Genomic DNA, 16,831 nt, shown 5'->3' on the forward strand with positions numbered 1-16,831 from the left:
TGCAGTTTTGATAAACTTTCATTCAATTTTGATAACATCAATTTTTACCATTATTTAGTAATCAAGAAAAGGCAATGCATCACAACCTGTCGAACATTTTTTTAATTGGGTGGAGGTACATCAAAAGAGTTTACAAAAGTACAAAATCAGCAAAAATTTCAATGCCAAATTGCATTTTGTGACGAATTTTTATTAATCAAATTCGAACAAAAAATTTGAAAAAATCAAAATTTTACCAAATTGATCTACAAAGCTGAAATTTGGTAAGTTCCTTATTTTAGATCCCCGAAATCAATTGTAAACGGTTTTGACCGTTTTTTAGCATTTCTGGAGCCTGCATGGAGATTTTTCAAAATTGAACATTTACACAAAATTTCACCAAATAAAGTTTGAAAGCAGAAATTTTTGGAATACTCTGATTTTAAGATTTATTAGTTGATTTTGGGTGGTTTCCAAGCATTTTGAAATTCCCAGTTCTATTTTAGGAATTCCAGTTGCACAAAAAAATGTTATAAAATCGAATCAGTAATTATGTTGAAATTACAATGCAAAAGTGAGTTTTAGCTACTCAACTTCATTGAGTAAAATTTTATACGTATGTACTTACCTCAATATTTAGAAAACATCCAGAATTTTCTAAATTGCTCAAAACGGTACGAAACAGTTTTAAGTCGATTTAAAAGGGAGGTGGGTCGAAAATATGGTTTTCAGGTTTCTTCATAAATTGAAGAGTGATATTCCAAAACTCGCTTTATGTCCATTTTCACAACTTTTCAGGAAATAGCAGGGATGAAAAGCTAGCCGAAAGCTTAAAGCCGAAAGCTGAAAGCCGAGCAGATTTTCGCACTTAGCCAAAAGCTAAAAGTTTGCAAGTTTCATTATTTCCAAGCCGAAAGCTAGCCAAAAGTTTCATTCTTTTGGCTTTTTTCAAAGGCTTTTTTGCAGAATTGAATTCTCTAAATTCAGAAGAAACAAAAAAATGAAAAAATTTCATTCAATTTTATTTTAATGTGATTTAGTGAAATGAAAAAAAAAAGGAAAATAATTCTAGCAATGAATGTTCTCCACTATCACTAATTATGAAATCAATGTACTTGATCTAATTTTCAATTCCATTTTGTTGTAAATTGATGGCGTATCAGCTAAAAGTTTAAAGTCAAAAGCTTAAAGCCAAAAGTTAAAAGCTAAAAGCTTAATGAAATATAGCTGAAAGCTGTTGAATTGAAAATGTAAGGAAAAGCCCTTGGAAGCCGAAAGTCTGGCTAAAGCAAGCCTTAAAAATCGAGATAGCCGAAAGCTAAACCCAAAAGTTTCAATTTTGAAATTTCAAGCTAAAAGCCAAAAGCTGAAGTTTCATTTTAAGGCTTTTCATCCCTGGGAAAGAGGAAAAACAGTTTCCCTTTAAACGAGTAAATTGGTTTTTTAGGCGAGTTTAGCACTTTATTTGGGTGGATTCATGATGTAGGAGTGTAGGTATACACTTCATCCACTAAATACTGCTGAAAAAAATTTCAATAAAAATGGACAAAGCGCGTTTTGGAACATTATTTTTTTTTAAATTTTTAGTGAATTGGGTATTTAGGTGAGTTTAACACCTCATTTTGGTAGGTTGATGATGTAGGAATGTGAGTTAATACTTCATCTACCAGGTACTGCTGAAAACCCAACTTTGATAAAAATGGACAAAGCGAGTTTTGGAATATCACTCTTCAATTGTGTTAAATGTAGATTTTTTGGAATTTTTGGCTCAAATTTGATTTTTAATAATTCGCCAAAAATCGAGAAATGAACATTCCTATAATGTAGGACTTTCAGCACGATCCAAAAGTTCGCAGGTTTCGCACGTAATCGGGAACAAAATTGAGCTTTTTGTAATTTTCATGGGGTGACTTTGCACAAAAATTCATTAAAAATTGAATTTCTCAGTAACGGTTGAATTGATTTTGATCAAATTTGAAATTTCACAACTAGGCTATATGCCGGACGTTTCGGCATCATCAAGTTCCAAAAGCTCAAAGCTTCCAAGTTTATCGAGCGACTAAATTTTTCTCAACATTTTTTAAAACTCATCACCTAGAAAACAGCTGAACCGATATTGATGAAACTTGAAATCTCACTAAGCCTGCACGATTCCTACAAAATACCAATACGACCCTCATAATTTTTGGTGAATCATTCGTGAACGAACTGACAAATTTTTGGAAAGATCCATTAAGCCAACGAATTTGATCAATTCTTTAATTTATGAATCAATTCGTTCGCGAATGATTCACAAAAAATGATTCAATTCGTTCGTGAATGATTCACCAAAAATTGAGTAAATGAATCGATTCGTTCGCGAACGAGTCATTTATACAAATCAATTCGTTCGCGAATGATTCATCAAAAATTGAGTAAATGAATCGATTCGTTCACGAATGATTCACAAAAAATGTAGCAATTCGTTCGCGAATGATTCATCAAAAATTGAGTAAATGAATCGATTCGTTCGTGAACGAGTCACTTATACGAATCAATTCGTTCGCGAATGATTCACAAAAAAAATTCTATTTGTTCGTGAATGATTCACCAAAAATTGAGTAAATGAATCGATTCGTTCGCGAATGATTCATCAAAAATTGAGTAAATGAATCGATTCGTTCGCGAATGATTCATCAAAAATTGAGTAAATGAATCGATTCGTTCGTGAACCAGTTACTTATACGAATCAATTCGTTCGCGAATGATTCACAAAAAATGAATCAATTTGTTCGCGAATGATTCACAAAAAAATTCAATTCGTTCGTGAATGATTCACCAAAAATAAAAAATTGAGCAAATGAATCGATTCGTTCGCGAATGAGCCACTTATACGAATCAACTCACTCGCGAATGATTCACCTAGAAATCAATCAATTTGTTTAATCACCAATCGGTTGTGAATGATTCGATTCGATTCACTTAGCTTGAAAACTGATCAATTTCTGTATATTATTTATAATAGTTTCACAAAAACCGAATCAATCGTAAATTAATTGATCCGTTTGCGAATGATTCACCAAGACATCAATCAATTCATTTAATTTCCAATTGTTCGTAAATGATTCGATTCGATTGTAAACAGATTAATTGCTATACAAATGTTTCAAAAAAAGTGACTCGATTTGTTCGTAAAAGATTTTTATTTGAAGAAAAGTCGGCCTGTGAGTGTTTTTTTATTCTGTTCGCTGAACTGTTTCAAATCGCACTCTTTTCGCGATTATTTTCCCAGTTTTTTAAATTCGTTTTTTGACAATTTTTTGTAGGAATTGACTTGATGAACCCAAATTTGGACTTCGGACAGCGAGAAATCAGAGATGCCGTTTTTGAAATTTCGAAACTGATTTTCATGATAAAAATAGGTTATAAAAAAAATCTCAAAAATTGGTGGAATTTATACTGAAAACGTTCACATTACGTGTTGAAGGGACCCGGGGTATGAAAACGTGGTCACTTCGGTCAAAATTTCAAGAAAAATTAACAAAATATTTAAATTAAAAAAAAAAAAAAAACTGAAAACGCGAAATATTTTTGAAGAAAAAAAACGTAGAAGGAGAAAGGGTCTTACAAAGAAAGTATCCCAATCCATACCCAAACTTTAGAACCAGACAGAATTAGGGAATCAAAATAAGACCTCAGAATACATCCACAGCAAAAATTTCAGGTGCTTAAATTTTTGGCAAATTTTAGCCTTTAACGTCAATTTGAAAAATTTTGATTTTTTAAAATGAGAAATAAACCAAAGAATTCGCCAATCCTCTAAAAATGAATTTCAGCATTTAAAATTTTCATTGGTGGTGTATTTTTTATGCTCTTTCGATTCTCTTTTGTATGATTCAAAAATTTTTGTGCCGGTTGAGATAGCTCTCTTGTTACCTATATGTAGATAAAAATTAATTTTTTTAAAAGCAACATATTTAGGTAACCCAAATAGGCTTTTTTAATCTTTATACGTTTGCCCTAGATTTTGAAAGTAAGTCATAAAAATACTTTTTAAACTTGAATCAAGCGGAAGCATTTTTCACCTCGGTTACGCCTACTACAATTTATCGCAGCTTTTTCGAAAAACATTTTTTCTTTCTCTCTTTTTCACTTTCACACGCATCGTATCGTATCGTGTATCGTCATCCCTCATCTACGTTCGAATTTTCCTCTTTTCTCAATCAACAAGGTTGAAAAAAATAAAGGGAAAAAAGGTGTTAGACACGTGCCAAGTAGAACAGATGCTCTTGTCGTATATTCGATACATAATATTTCGGTGTAGCTAGTGCGAATGAAACTTGGAGCAAGTTTTACTCAACAGATTATCAAATTCGAAAAACTCTTTTAATATAAGCGAAATACATTATGTACAAGTACTCGTATACTATACGATGACGCTGACACGGTAGAAAAGATTTTTGCGAATTTCTTAATTATCGCCATCTCGGTGACGACGATGACGACGAGTAAACATTTGTGAAAAAGTTGGCAAACTTTTTTAAGCGTACACCTTGCGCCATTCGCGCAATATTTTCAACGTTGACGTATTCATTCAAGCTTATATTGAATGAAAAATCCAGCGACAGCGAGATAACGCCATGGCGCTAATTATGCTATTTTATTAACGTCCATTGTTGCCACAGCATTATCGCGTCTTTTTTTTTTTTTAACAGCTACGGTCTGGCCTTGTTGAATGATGAATTGGTATATTTTGCGGTATTTTTTTACTCGGTATTGTTGGTTTATGATGCATGGTGGACAGCTAGAAGTCAAGATGACTAATTTTTTATTCGTATTCGCTCGTCTGTCGAGTTGTGATAAAATGATAGAAATATTTATCGCTGGAAGCTTTCGAATAGGACGTTGGACGGTTTTCGGTGAACTTTTATCGAGTATTCGGATGAAGAACGATGTTATTTTACATTTTGGTGGATTGTGTAAAGGATTGTGTAGTTGATAGGAAAGAATTTTGGACAGTTTCGTTTCTTATTTTTTGCCTTCTTCTTTAAGCTGAATGATGAGTATTTGGAGTGCTTCTTTATTAATTACGTAGTTCATTTTTAAATCTGAAGTTGAGTTAATCCTTTAAATGGATGCTACTTAAGATCGGCTTGGAGACAGTTTGAAGATATTTTTATCATATAGTGATATTGCTGTGGAAATCCACGAGAAAATAATATAAATCCATTGGCCAAACTTTTCAAGTTTGTAGGGGAGAAGGAGAGTTTAATCCGAGGGAAAAAATTAGAAAAATTAGCATTTTTAATCGAGTGTCTCTAAATTTTCGTCATTTCTGGAGGAGTTTTAAAAATGCAGACAAACTTTATTAAAATGATAAGGAATGATCGATGGGGCAGGTCATCGAAATCACCTCTCCTCCCTTCCTAAATTACGAGTAATGTTTCAAAATGGTGTAAATCAATTCAACGCAGAAACTTTATTCCTCACACCAGATTCTCAAGAGGGCATCTCGAACCTCTAGTTCAAAACTTCCTAATGAGAAGAAAACTCGCTGGCAAGAAGCATTATTGCATAATGGTCTATTTGTAGGCATAAACTCATCGTCAGGCTGTATCTAATCCGAGATTAATTAAGTTCACCGTTCTCGTTGTACATCTTATCTAATGCTAATGGCACAACGGAAAGAACAGCTATAATCCAATTAATCGCACGAGTTGCTCTAGCTCACAAATATCTGCCATATTCAACGAGCGAGAGGATTTTTTCCATTCGAGAGAGAAGGCAACAGACAAGAGATTTTGGCCTTGAGCTGTGTAACTTTTGAATTCGAGCATGACTCGCAGATATCTTGTCAAAGTTTTGATTTCTCTTTGTCGGACTGTCAAAAAAATAGCGAACGTCTCCGGCGGAAGAAGAGTTGGTCGCGAGGGATTCAAAGTACATACAAAACGAAGAACAAGCATCTTGGCTATCCCTTTGGCTAAATGTTATACGAACTGCGAAAGCAAAAGTCACAGTCTATCGAATAAATACGAAACCAAAACAGCTCGTTGAAAGAAAATACTGTACGAGATAACAATACCAGCGCGATAATAAAGTTATAGCATTTTCTCTTCATCTTCGTTTCCTGTGTACGTTGGGCAATTGCTTTATAAAACTATTTTCAGTTTATATCCGCGGATATTTTGCGAGCTATAACGTTATTGTTACCCAATCAGGATTCTGTGTGGAAAAACAATCATCCCACGCGAATGGCTAAATTACACACATGCTCGTATATAAATACGATACGTGTATCTGTACACGACGTGAGGACGCGACCGTCGACGTGGTCGTACCTTGATAGATGAAAATGGTGGAAAATTTGATTTCAGAAATTTCTTCTCTAATTATACCTACATCGTTCTCGTTGATGGCAAAAATACGTGTATCCATATCTACTGCGTAGTTTGGTTTATAAAAAATTAAAATGTGTATGGAAAATCTCTCCTATAAACATCTTAATCGTGCTTTTTATTCGTCTAGACACGTAGGTATAGTGTAAACACAAAGTTTTTAAAATGAAAGAGACGATGACGTGACCTTGGTAATGAATTAGCTCGAGATTTAGGTACCTAGTTCCGTAAAATCATTGGAAAAAATTTACGTTGTTGTACGTAAATGTTCAAAATACTTAAGTTTACTTGGGTATTTATACTGTTATGTTATGTCACGAGTAATGTTAAATTAGCTGTAAACTTTTAAATCAAATCGCATTTTATACGACTAGAATGCCAAGTAGTAAAGGTTTATCCTATAGGCATGTAATGGGCGTTCAGTGCAAAACGTGTTATTTAAATTTATTCCGAAGGCATTTGGAAATTCGTTTTATTTTTGTGAAATCCCATCCATAAGTTGATACGATAGTAGTGTGGGCGAATCGGAACCATGTTCAAAGGACAACCTTTTGAACTGACATTTTTGCGATTTGAAAGAAACCATGCTTGAAAGCGACTGTCTTAAAACTCTTGTAACCAAAATTTTAGATGCTGTAATTGACTTTTGGATTTTTTTTTTGAAAATTTTCTCCTTCCAGGGAGATTGAAAATTTCTGGAAAAAATTGAGAACTTGCTGGAGGCTCCAGAATGACTTAAAGCTGGTAATTTTTGAAAGTTGAAGATAGGAGGGCGTTGAGTTGGAATGGAGGGTTGATTTTTGATCTTTCGAGGACAATTTGGAATTTCTGAAGAAAAATGAAAATTTGCTGGAGGCTCCAGAATGCCCTAAAAATTGATAGTTTTTCAAGAGTGAGGAACGAGAGAGGTGGATTGAGATGAAAATTTAGTTTTTGTCTATACTGGAATTTCTGGGAAAAAATTAAAAATTTTCTGGAGGCTTCCAGAATGCTCTTAAAATGGATAGTTTTCCAAGATTGAGAAACAAGAGGGGCGAATTGAGATTAAAATTTCATTTTGGTCTGTTCAATCGATGGCAACTGGAAAATGGGAAAATTTTTAAAACTTGCTGGAGGCTCCAGAATGGCCTAAAACTAGTATTTTTTGAAGATTTTTGTCTTTTCCAATGAATTTCCAAATTTCTAGAAAAATTTAAAACTCGCTGGAAATTCCAAAATGTCCTAAAAAGAGAAGGTTGGGGAGAGCAGAAGAATGAGTTGAAATTAGTAATATGAATTTTCGCCCTTCCTAAGCAATTTGAAATTTCTGAAAAAAATTGAAAAATCACCGGAGGCTCAAGAATGGCATAAAATGATAAAACTGGTCATTTGTGAGGATGAGGCTCATGAGGCTGAGAAAAGAGGGTGGTTGTGAGAAAATTAACTAGAAGTTTGAGAGGGTAGAAAATGATAATTTTTGAATTTAAGGAGGGAAGACGAGTGGTGTGTTAAAATATAATCTTTTGGATATATTTGGAGCTCTAATTATACGAAAAAGTTGAAAAATTGTTATGAAAACATTTTTTCGAACTCTTTAAAATGCCTGTTCAAAAATTTACAAAAATCCAAAAAATGAACTTTGGCACCCAAAATTTTTGTCAAGTGTGGTTTCGGGCATGCTATTTTAGTCTAGTTTTGTTTCGTTCAAACCGGAGAGTGTCATGTTATACAGAAGTTCCATTGTCAGATTGAATCGATGAGAAATCACGAGAAAATCTTAATTCGATAAAATTCTAATTTTCAACACCCTTTCAGGCCCCCCCTCCCCATTGAAAAAAAAACAATAAAAAATGTTGAAATATGATATTTTAACATATTGATTCCCATTCCCAGAATTTCCCACGAATTTGAACTCACTGGATTGGAATATCGATGTATTTTTTAAATTTTTAATCTCTCTGCAGTGTCCTTTCATGATTATGTATTCGAATTCGGTGACCTAAAATTGAGTAGAATAAACCTTTCACCTTTCATACCACGTTTCTATAAAATTTTCCAAACTTTTTCAAATTGTTGTTTGGGTTTTCCAAGACTAGAAAATTCAAAAATCCACTGAAGGATCCAAACAATTCGAAGCATTTAAAATGTGATGTACCTACTCACAAACCAAATTTTAACTTTTCCACGTCCATTTGATCAAATTTCGAGTTTTTCGTAGACAATGCACTCACAAAATTACATAAAAAAATCACCAAAAAATGAAAAGTAAAATTCAGCGGTTGAAAGACCTGGAGCTGTACTTTTAAACAGGTACTCGTATTTGATTGATTTCATTTTTTAGCATGCTCATAAATGATTAATTTACGAAAATCACTCAGATGTTCACAGATGGCTAAAATTTTAAGAATTCTGTTCGAGTAGCTTTCATCAAAATAAAACTCATACAGGAATACATTCTTTTCCTACGTTTTCGTAGCACGTGTTTGTAAAATATTCGAAAAACATTCTCCTAAAACATGATCAAAGAATACACGATTAAATAAACAATTTAAAACACACGTTAAAAAAATCTCGTTGAACGAAACAGCTTGGCTGTTTCATTTTTTTGAAGGAGAAAACCGAGAAATTTCACATGTCTTGTGTAAGGTAATGTGTAAAATATTTAAATTTTACACCATTAAAAGCCGTCATGAAGGTTACAAATTTTCCTCAATGACGTGAACCTAAATATCTTGTACGTACTTACCTACTTTGTAAATTTTGTACCTACGTAGGATATACCTAATTATTATCAAAGGCTCGAAAACTACATATTGCTCCAGTACCTCTACCTACAGCAGTAGGTCTCATTTTTAATATCTATTTTCTTTCACGAACATCTTGCTCATATACACGGGACGATAGTGGGTAGTACTACAATTTATAGCGAAGAATATACGAATAAGAATCGCGACGCGGGCGCGGGCGGGTTTTGTGATCTGCGATGTTAACTTTACAGATTGTACTCGAATAATATTCAAAAGACGATGATGGAATTCGAGATTATAAAATTCAATTTTACCCACAGCTTTCGGTCTCGCTTTTGTAAATAAGATTAAAAATTGAAAATTTTCAAATTTTCGTCATCTTACGTGTTGCCTGGTGCTTGCGACAGTAAGTAGATGTTACGTGAGAATCGTGTCGTGATTTTAATTCAACTTTTTAAAAAAGCTTTTCGACGGATTGCGGATTATTGTGATGTTCAAAATAGCCATTTTTTTCGCTATCACGTGCTCTTCTGTAGGAATATATCTAACCGTGTGGAAATTTATCAAAATGACAACTTCGTCAAACATCATATTGGGTGATAAACTTTTTCGTTTAAATGTGCAGATTTTGAGAAAAGAACCGAACGACGCGATGGTGAAAATAAAATATATGCTCGATTTGAAATGATCTTGAAGCACCCTCGTGGGTACTTTAGGATATACACTCATGTGTATGTCTGGTTGTCGAATAGAAATTTAAATTCGAATGGAAATTTCAATATTCTTGCATCATTGATAAGACTCAAAAATATCTCAATTTGACCTCTCCCCCCCAAAAAAAATTATTTTACTAAAAATAAATTTCCAAAATTCGAATTTTTCTGTGAAAAGGAAAATTTTTTTTCCAAAGTAACCCGTATGATACTACTAGCACCTGTTGATTATCATTTCTGACCCATATATCAACCTACAATAATTTTTGAAACCGATCGGTCAATTAGAAACATAGCCTGCAGACAAACCAACTGCTAAGGCGTTTCTACCGAGTATTTCTCTCTCATCTGTCTCCATTCATCTTCAAGAAATTACGTTATTAACATTGGTCTACATGTTTTCGTGACGTAATTTTTTATTTTTCTGTATTTCATATTTTCACAACTTTATCCAATTTATTTCAACAATAATCCATCAAGTAAAAGACTGTTGATAATGAAAATGTTTGATTAGACTTTAAAGAATTCCGAGAAAGATTTAAGTATAATATGTACATGCTTCAAATTAAATACGAAATAGACCTACAAATATAAATACTTAGGTAAGCATTACATTACCTCACAGAGGACGAGGGGCGTAAGTGGCATAAAAACGAATTGAGATAAAAGTTTCACCTCCAAATCAGAGTATTCTTGTTGTATTACTTGGCGACAAGTACGTCCTTGAGAATCTTTTTGGAAATCCAAGTCAATACCCGAGCGTTTGATTAATACTTCTGCAACTTGCACGTTGCCTAAAAGTAGAGCCAGGTGTAAAGGAGACGGATTCAGTGGCGTACTCATATTTATGTCAATAGGAGACCGACACTTTTGACAATTTTTTAGCAGAATTTGCGTAGATCCAACTTTATTCTGTACAACAGCGACATGTAACGGTGTATTGCCATCTCGATCAGTAATATTGGCCGAATCGAAATTCTGATGCTTTGTTAAAACCTTGAGCATTTTTCTATCGCCGTGTTGGAGTACTTCGTGGATTGGAGCTTTACCGGTAATTTTATTCAGAATATTTGGGTTGACTGCAGATTTGTTCAGAAGGAATTTCACAACTCTGCTGTTTCCTTTGAATTTACAAGCGATGTCGAGTAATGTACCATTGAAAGGATCTGGGTAGAAGTGAGTGAAATCTTGGAAATTATTTCTCGAATTTGCTAGTTGTTCGAAGTGGGCGAATTTTTGTTGCTGGAGTAGAATCAGTAACGTTTCTCTGTTTTGTGACTTGACTGGAAATTTGGTGTTTTTTGAGTTATCGTCTTTTTTTATCAGTGGACTTTTGTCAGTTTGAAGTGAATCCCACGATGGTGCGATCTGAAAAAAGTTAATACCTATCATGTTCACAATATAATATTTTCATTTTTGATTTGGTACCTACGAGATGGATTAGTAGACTGCAGCTGACTTGGCCAATTTTGACCCATGACCGATTTGAACGAACCTACAAAATATTTCCTGGACTTAAGTTTAAACTTACCTACCGTTGCTTTCTTCTCAATTTCCGAACAACTCAAAAATGTATCCATTTTCTTTGTACTTGCTAGCATTCACGAAAACTCTATCATTTGATCATCGAAGTACGAAGTACGTAGGTACATTTGAAAACAAAAAACACAAAAAAAACACGTAAAACACTTGTTAAATTATTAGTGAGATGAAACCGAATAATTTTTATTGTGAATGCTTCAAATGAGCAAACTTTGTGCGAAAAATATCGGTACTTTTTTTCAAAGTAAGTAGGTGTTTATATCTCGTTGTAATGATGTAATGAGTCATGATGAGTATTTCCATAGATTATTATGTATCAACTTATTGTGTAATTTTTCTCTGAAAGCATGAAGTTTTACGCTGATCTGATCCTTATCAGCTATCACGGCACCTTGTGTTGATAAAATGTTCCACGATACATCATTCATAGTACCTGGAAATGCGAAATCAGGAAACTCGTTATCACAGATGCTCTCGAACATAAAAAAGGGAAATTTTCGTGACAAAATTTCAAGTATGTAGGTATTCATCGGGTTTACACATTCAATTGGGAAAAAACATCACATGGACGATGTCCTGGGAGCTTGGGGTCGATTACGAAAAAAAAATATATGACGGATGATTTTGACCAAATTCAGTGGAAGCATTTATTATGAGTCGAAAGTCATCCAGAAGAAATTTCAGCTTCATGAGGTTCCTTCGGAGGAGAGATATAGATTTTTGAATGAAGCGTTATTTTTAAAAAAAGTGATTTTTTTCGCCCTAGCTCCGGTCTATCCTGCTTTGGAAAAAATAGTGCAGTTCCAAAAAGTAATAGATATTTGAAATTCTGCGTCAACCTAGGCCAATGCCATTGAAATCCAAGACCACCTGTAGGTAGCAGGTTCTACTGAGAGGTTAAAAATTGGCAAATCGCTTAATTTTGGGTGAATTCCTGTTTCAAAAATTTTTTCCTCTCAAATTAATATTGTAAAAGGTATGTATTGAAAATCAAGTGTTTCAAATAACAATATCGAGAAATTACGCCAGGAAAAGCCATTACGAACTAAACGAGTTTTAATAGCTAAAGAGAATAGGCAATTGTCAGGTAAAATAAAATGTCAAAAGAATGTTTGCGAAGTATGCAAATTATCGATCTATACGATCTAGTTAAATATTGAAAATCAATCAATCAATTGAGGTTGTCAGGTCCGGAGTTCTGGCTTGGCTGGAACTTGGATGGATGATAAGTGATCTGTAATAAAAATAATCGCTTTTGAGTACACACATGTACTACTGATTGATCATGCAAGGCTCGTAAATTATCGTAATCAGCCTCAATAAATTCTAATACTTCCAGCTACTTTTAGGAAATTTCAATTTTCCAAAAAACATCATACAACCTTTCAAAAAGTTGCTGGACGCTCCAAAACGACTTGAAATTCACCAGCAGTCAACTTTGTAGCGCATTGAAATTAGTTTGCAGAATGAATTTCGACTTTCCATCTTAGTTTGATGAAATTTTGGAGAAATCTCAAGTTTGGAAAATCTACTGGAGGCTTCAGTGATTTTCAAAAAAGTCGTTGGAGGCTCTAAAATGACTTGAAATTCACCAGAAGTCGTTTTCAGAGGGTGTTAGAATGGGAGTGTAGAGTAAATTTCAGCTTTCCATATCCATTTGATGAAATTTTGTGAAAATTTAAAGTTTCAAAAATCTGCTGGAGGTTTCAAAAACTTTCAAAAAGTCGCTGGAGGCTCCAAAACGACTAGAAATTCACCTGCAGTACTTCGTAGCGTATTGAAATTAGTTTTTAGAATAAATTTTAGCTTTACAACTCCAATTTGATGGAATTTTGTGGGAATTTCGAGTTTCAAAAATCTGCTGGAGGCTCCAGAACTGCTCAAAACGGGTTGAAACCGTTTCCAATCGATTTGGCATGTCGAAAATAGGGTATATCCCAAATTTCAGCTTTCTCGGTTAATTTGGTAAAATTTTGATGTTTTCCCTCATTTTTGGCCTATTCGATTTTCAAAAATTCACCAAAAATCGAAAAACGCACTTTAGCACTTGAAATTTTGACAGGTTATAAATTTTTGCATGATCTTTCGATCTACCTTTGTAAAGTTTGAAAAAGTTCGTGCAAGTCCTATGTTAAAACGCAAAATCTGTGATTTCGGCTGACCTGCCAATCAAAAAATGGCCGCCATTTTGTAAGTAAGGCCAACTCTTTTTTTGGCAAGTTTGTTTCAAAATGTTCCTTAAGATGTACCCTTTAAGAAAAAAGTTGTCCCGGAGGATCGGCGGGGGGGGGGGTGCAATTACTCCTATAAAAATAAGGAAATATTTTGGAGTACAGTAATGACAATTTTTTGTTCATTAAGTACTGCAAATTTCAAAAAATGAAAAATAAAACAAGAAATTTTTAGCCATTTTTTTAGTTTTTTTTTTGAATTTGTAATATTATGAATTTTCTTTTAGGTATTTGAAAAAATAAACTCATCACAAATAAAAAATTGATTTTGAATTCCTTTGAAAATTGAATTAATAAAGTGTTTCGTGTTTATATTTTTTTCAAAGCAATTAGGCATGAATTTTAGTCCGATTGGTCGCCCAAAAAGGGGGGGGGGTCAGACGTTCTCAAAATTGCACGATTTAATTTTTAATTAATTTTGCTCAATTTTGTCATTCGAAAAAAATATTGAGGAGTTCACAAAATTGCTCTGTTCAATTTTCTAATTAAAAATTATGAAATGCCAAAAAAAATTTTTAAATTTTGTTCAAATTCCAGCTGTTGGTACGTTGCAGTTGAGGGTCTTCCATTAATTGTCAACAATTACCCATTTTTTTTGGAAAGAAAATATAGAAAAAAAATCAATTTTTTGAATTTTTGAAGGTCTTATCATACTGCAGTATTGGAGGCGATTTGGACCAAATTCAGCGAACACCTTCATCTTGAGTTGAAAAAGAATCAGAAAAAAATGTACCTCCGGAGATACCCCTGGAGGGAAGATGAATTCTCAAAATAAAGGCAACTTTCCAAAAAAAAAAAAAAAAAAACGAAAGAATTTGATAAAAATTTGATAATAATTCGATTTGATGATAATACTCTGCAGACGTAAAATTTATACGTAATTCCAGTTAAAATTCCATAAACGTGACGTATTGTTTCGACTTATTCTACATAAGTGAATAAACGATGATAAATCCTAGCGAAGGCGTTTAATAAGGTTTACAGTTACGTATCTTTACTATATTTACTCATCTAACTAACCGTAAAACAGCTTAGATTTTTGAACGTCGCGACGCGTTCAACTTTCCTTTTCGTCTGTCTCTGTGTACCATACTTACGAGTATCGCGGCGAGCCGAAATTTTAATTCAATTAATTCGACGAGCAACGTCAGATAAATTATGTCACTTTAGCTGAAGTGAGATTATATAACAATGGCCGAGGGAAAACTTTACCAACAATCGTAAAAGCACTCGAGAAAGTGATGAGTTTAACTGACAAAACGCTTAACTCGGCGCAAAAATACCCTCCTCTTATCCAAAAAAGACGAAAAGAAACCAACTGTTTAAAATAAATTAAAAGCTATTCGACGAAAGCTTCGGATTATTTTATCACATCCGGAAAATCTTGACGTACGATGAAAAATCTCCCGTTCGGTATTATTTTCGGATAAAAACTTAACGAATTGGAAAACTCGCGCGATTCATTCGATTGTACTACTTACATTATAGATAGGATGTAAAATTTACGCAAAATGTAGCTATTACCTCTCTTCCTTATACTTGTTTTTTGGCGAGTTCTTTATACAGAGAAAGAAAACAAATACCGAATAAACAGCCCAAAGATGTGAAATTATTTTTTTTGGTATAGATTTTCCACTTGGTCGTAGCGAAAAACTCGTTACGTTTACATAAATATTGCATATTGTGCTATTTTCGAAATATCGTATTTTTATATTACAAATACGTAGCTTGGAAAATATTTTCCTTTGCTTTTTTTTCGACTTATTTTTCAAAGGAATATGATTCGCTTCGGTGCATTTGAGACGAGTACAATAATAGTGATGTGCTTTTTTTCTTTTGTGTTTCGACCAGCGAATAAATATTTTTTATTATTTTTTGGAAAATTAATTTTCTTCTGATTTATATATTGTAGATATCTGCGAGACGTGTATAATGATTTGAACGTTTTTGTCGAAATCTTATATTATTATATTTTATCGTCGCTGAGCATTGAAACGTTTAAATATATTTTTATCCAGAGATGTATGACGTACGTAGAATAGTATTTTTGGAAACGTGTACGTAGAATTTCGGTATTCTCTCTGCGCTTTGAGAAAATTTAAAAATTAATGTTTTAAATGAAAGCATTTTATCGTATCCTTGTGATGTTTATATGGAGATAAATTACATATTTTAACGATATTTAATATCTTTTCCAAACGAAACGTTTCTCGTCAAGTCGTCATGAATGATTTTCTTGTAAGAAATAAGTAAGTAGGTACCTAATTCCATACCTACGTATGCTCGTATACCCCTTTGATATAGGTATCTAGGTATAAGATTTAAATCTTTATACGTCAGTGATGTAAGTGCTTATTCTAGTCTCACAAAGAAAAAGCGCGAAATTAAAGAGAAAAGCTTTCGTCGTCATTCGAGACTGAAACTGAAACCAGCTGCGATAATGAATCCACATCTCGCAGCAGTTTGGGGCGTATCACTCACGCGTGACATTCCAAAAAGAAACACGCTATATGAAAAAAAAAGCTTCCATACGAATAAAAAAAATGTTCCTCGAGTAGAAATTCAGCATTGAGCGATGCCAGAGAGATGTAAATGTCGAATATGTTCACTGTGGTGTGACGCATTATACACTTGCTTTCGTTAACTGTGTGTAACATGGTGGTTGGGTATCTTCATCGAAGGTGGAGTGGTGTGAAACCCGTGCTTTATAAAATTGCCATTCTGTTTTGTGATTTGTTATACGAAAATTATACGAGACTTAATTTTGTTGTTTTTTTGCTCGAGATGCCAGATTAAGTAACTCGTTTTCATCTGGCACCGCATAACAAAAAGCTACTTCATTTTTCCTACACTAACGACGACGATTCTACGCTCGATTAAGAAATTGGTTGCGTTGTATGCTGAAGAAGGCGCGTTCTTTATACGCAGAACTTACATGAATAAGTGAATCAGTGTGTAGGCCCTTTTTCGAGGTTGTATGATTGTTTAAACGTTTGCTTGTATGCAGATTAAATGTTTCGGAATGTGCTATGGTACAGTTGGGAATATTTCGTTCGTGCGTAATAGTGGATGTTTTGATGGGAAAAAAACTAAACCTTTTTCATCCCTCTCCTGAAATTGTTGATTAGTCTACCTATTATGAAAAAAATGATAATACCTAATAAAATTTTAGTCTCCAAATTGAGAATAAAGTGTCGCACCAGGAAATCTCCTAAGATCTTAAAAAATACTTATTGAAATTTTCTCATTTTTACATTCTGACT

The 16,831-nt window shown here is 33.5% G+C and overlaps 1 protein-coding gene across 2 annotated transcripts in view; it reads left to right on the forward strand.

Moving 5' to 3' along the window:
- The window catches only part of LOC135843109 (dual 3',5'-cyclic-AMP and -GMP phosphodiesterase 11A-like), a 205,903-nt gene that overhangs the window by 65,066 nt on the left and 124,006 nt on the right, over positions 1-16,831 (forward strand). The window lies entirely within an intron of this gene.

The sequence above is a fragment of the Planococcus citri genome, chromosome 4, assembly GCF_950023065.1.
Source record: "Planococcus citri chromosome 4, ihPlaCitr1.1, whole genome shotgun sequence".
In the NCBI taxonomy this organism is placed as follows: domain Eukaryota; kingdom Metazoa; phylum Arthropoda; class Insecta; order Hemiptera; family Pseudococcidae; genus Planococcus; species Planococcus citri.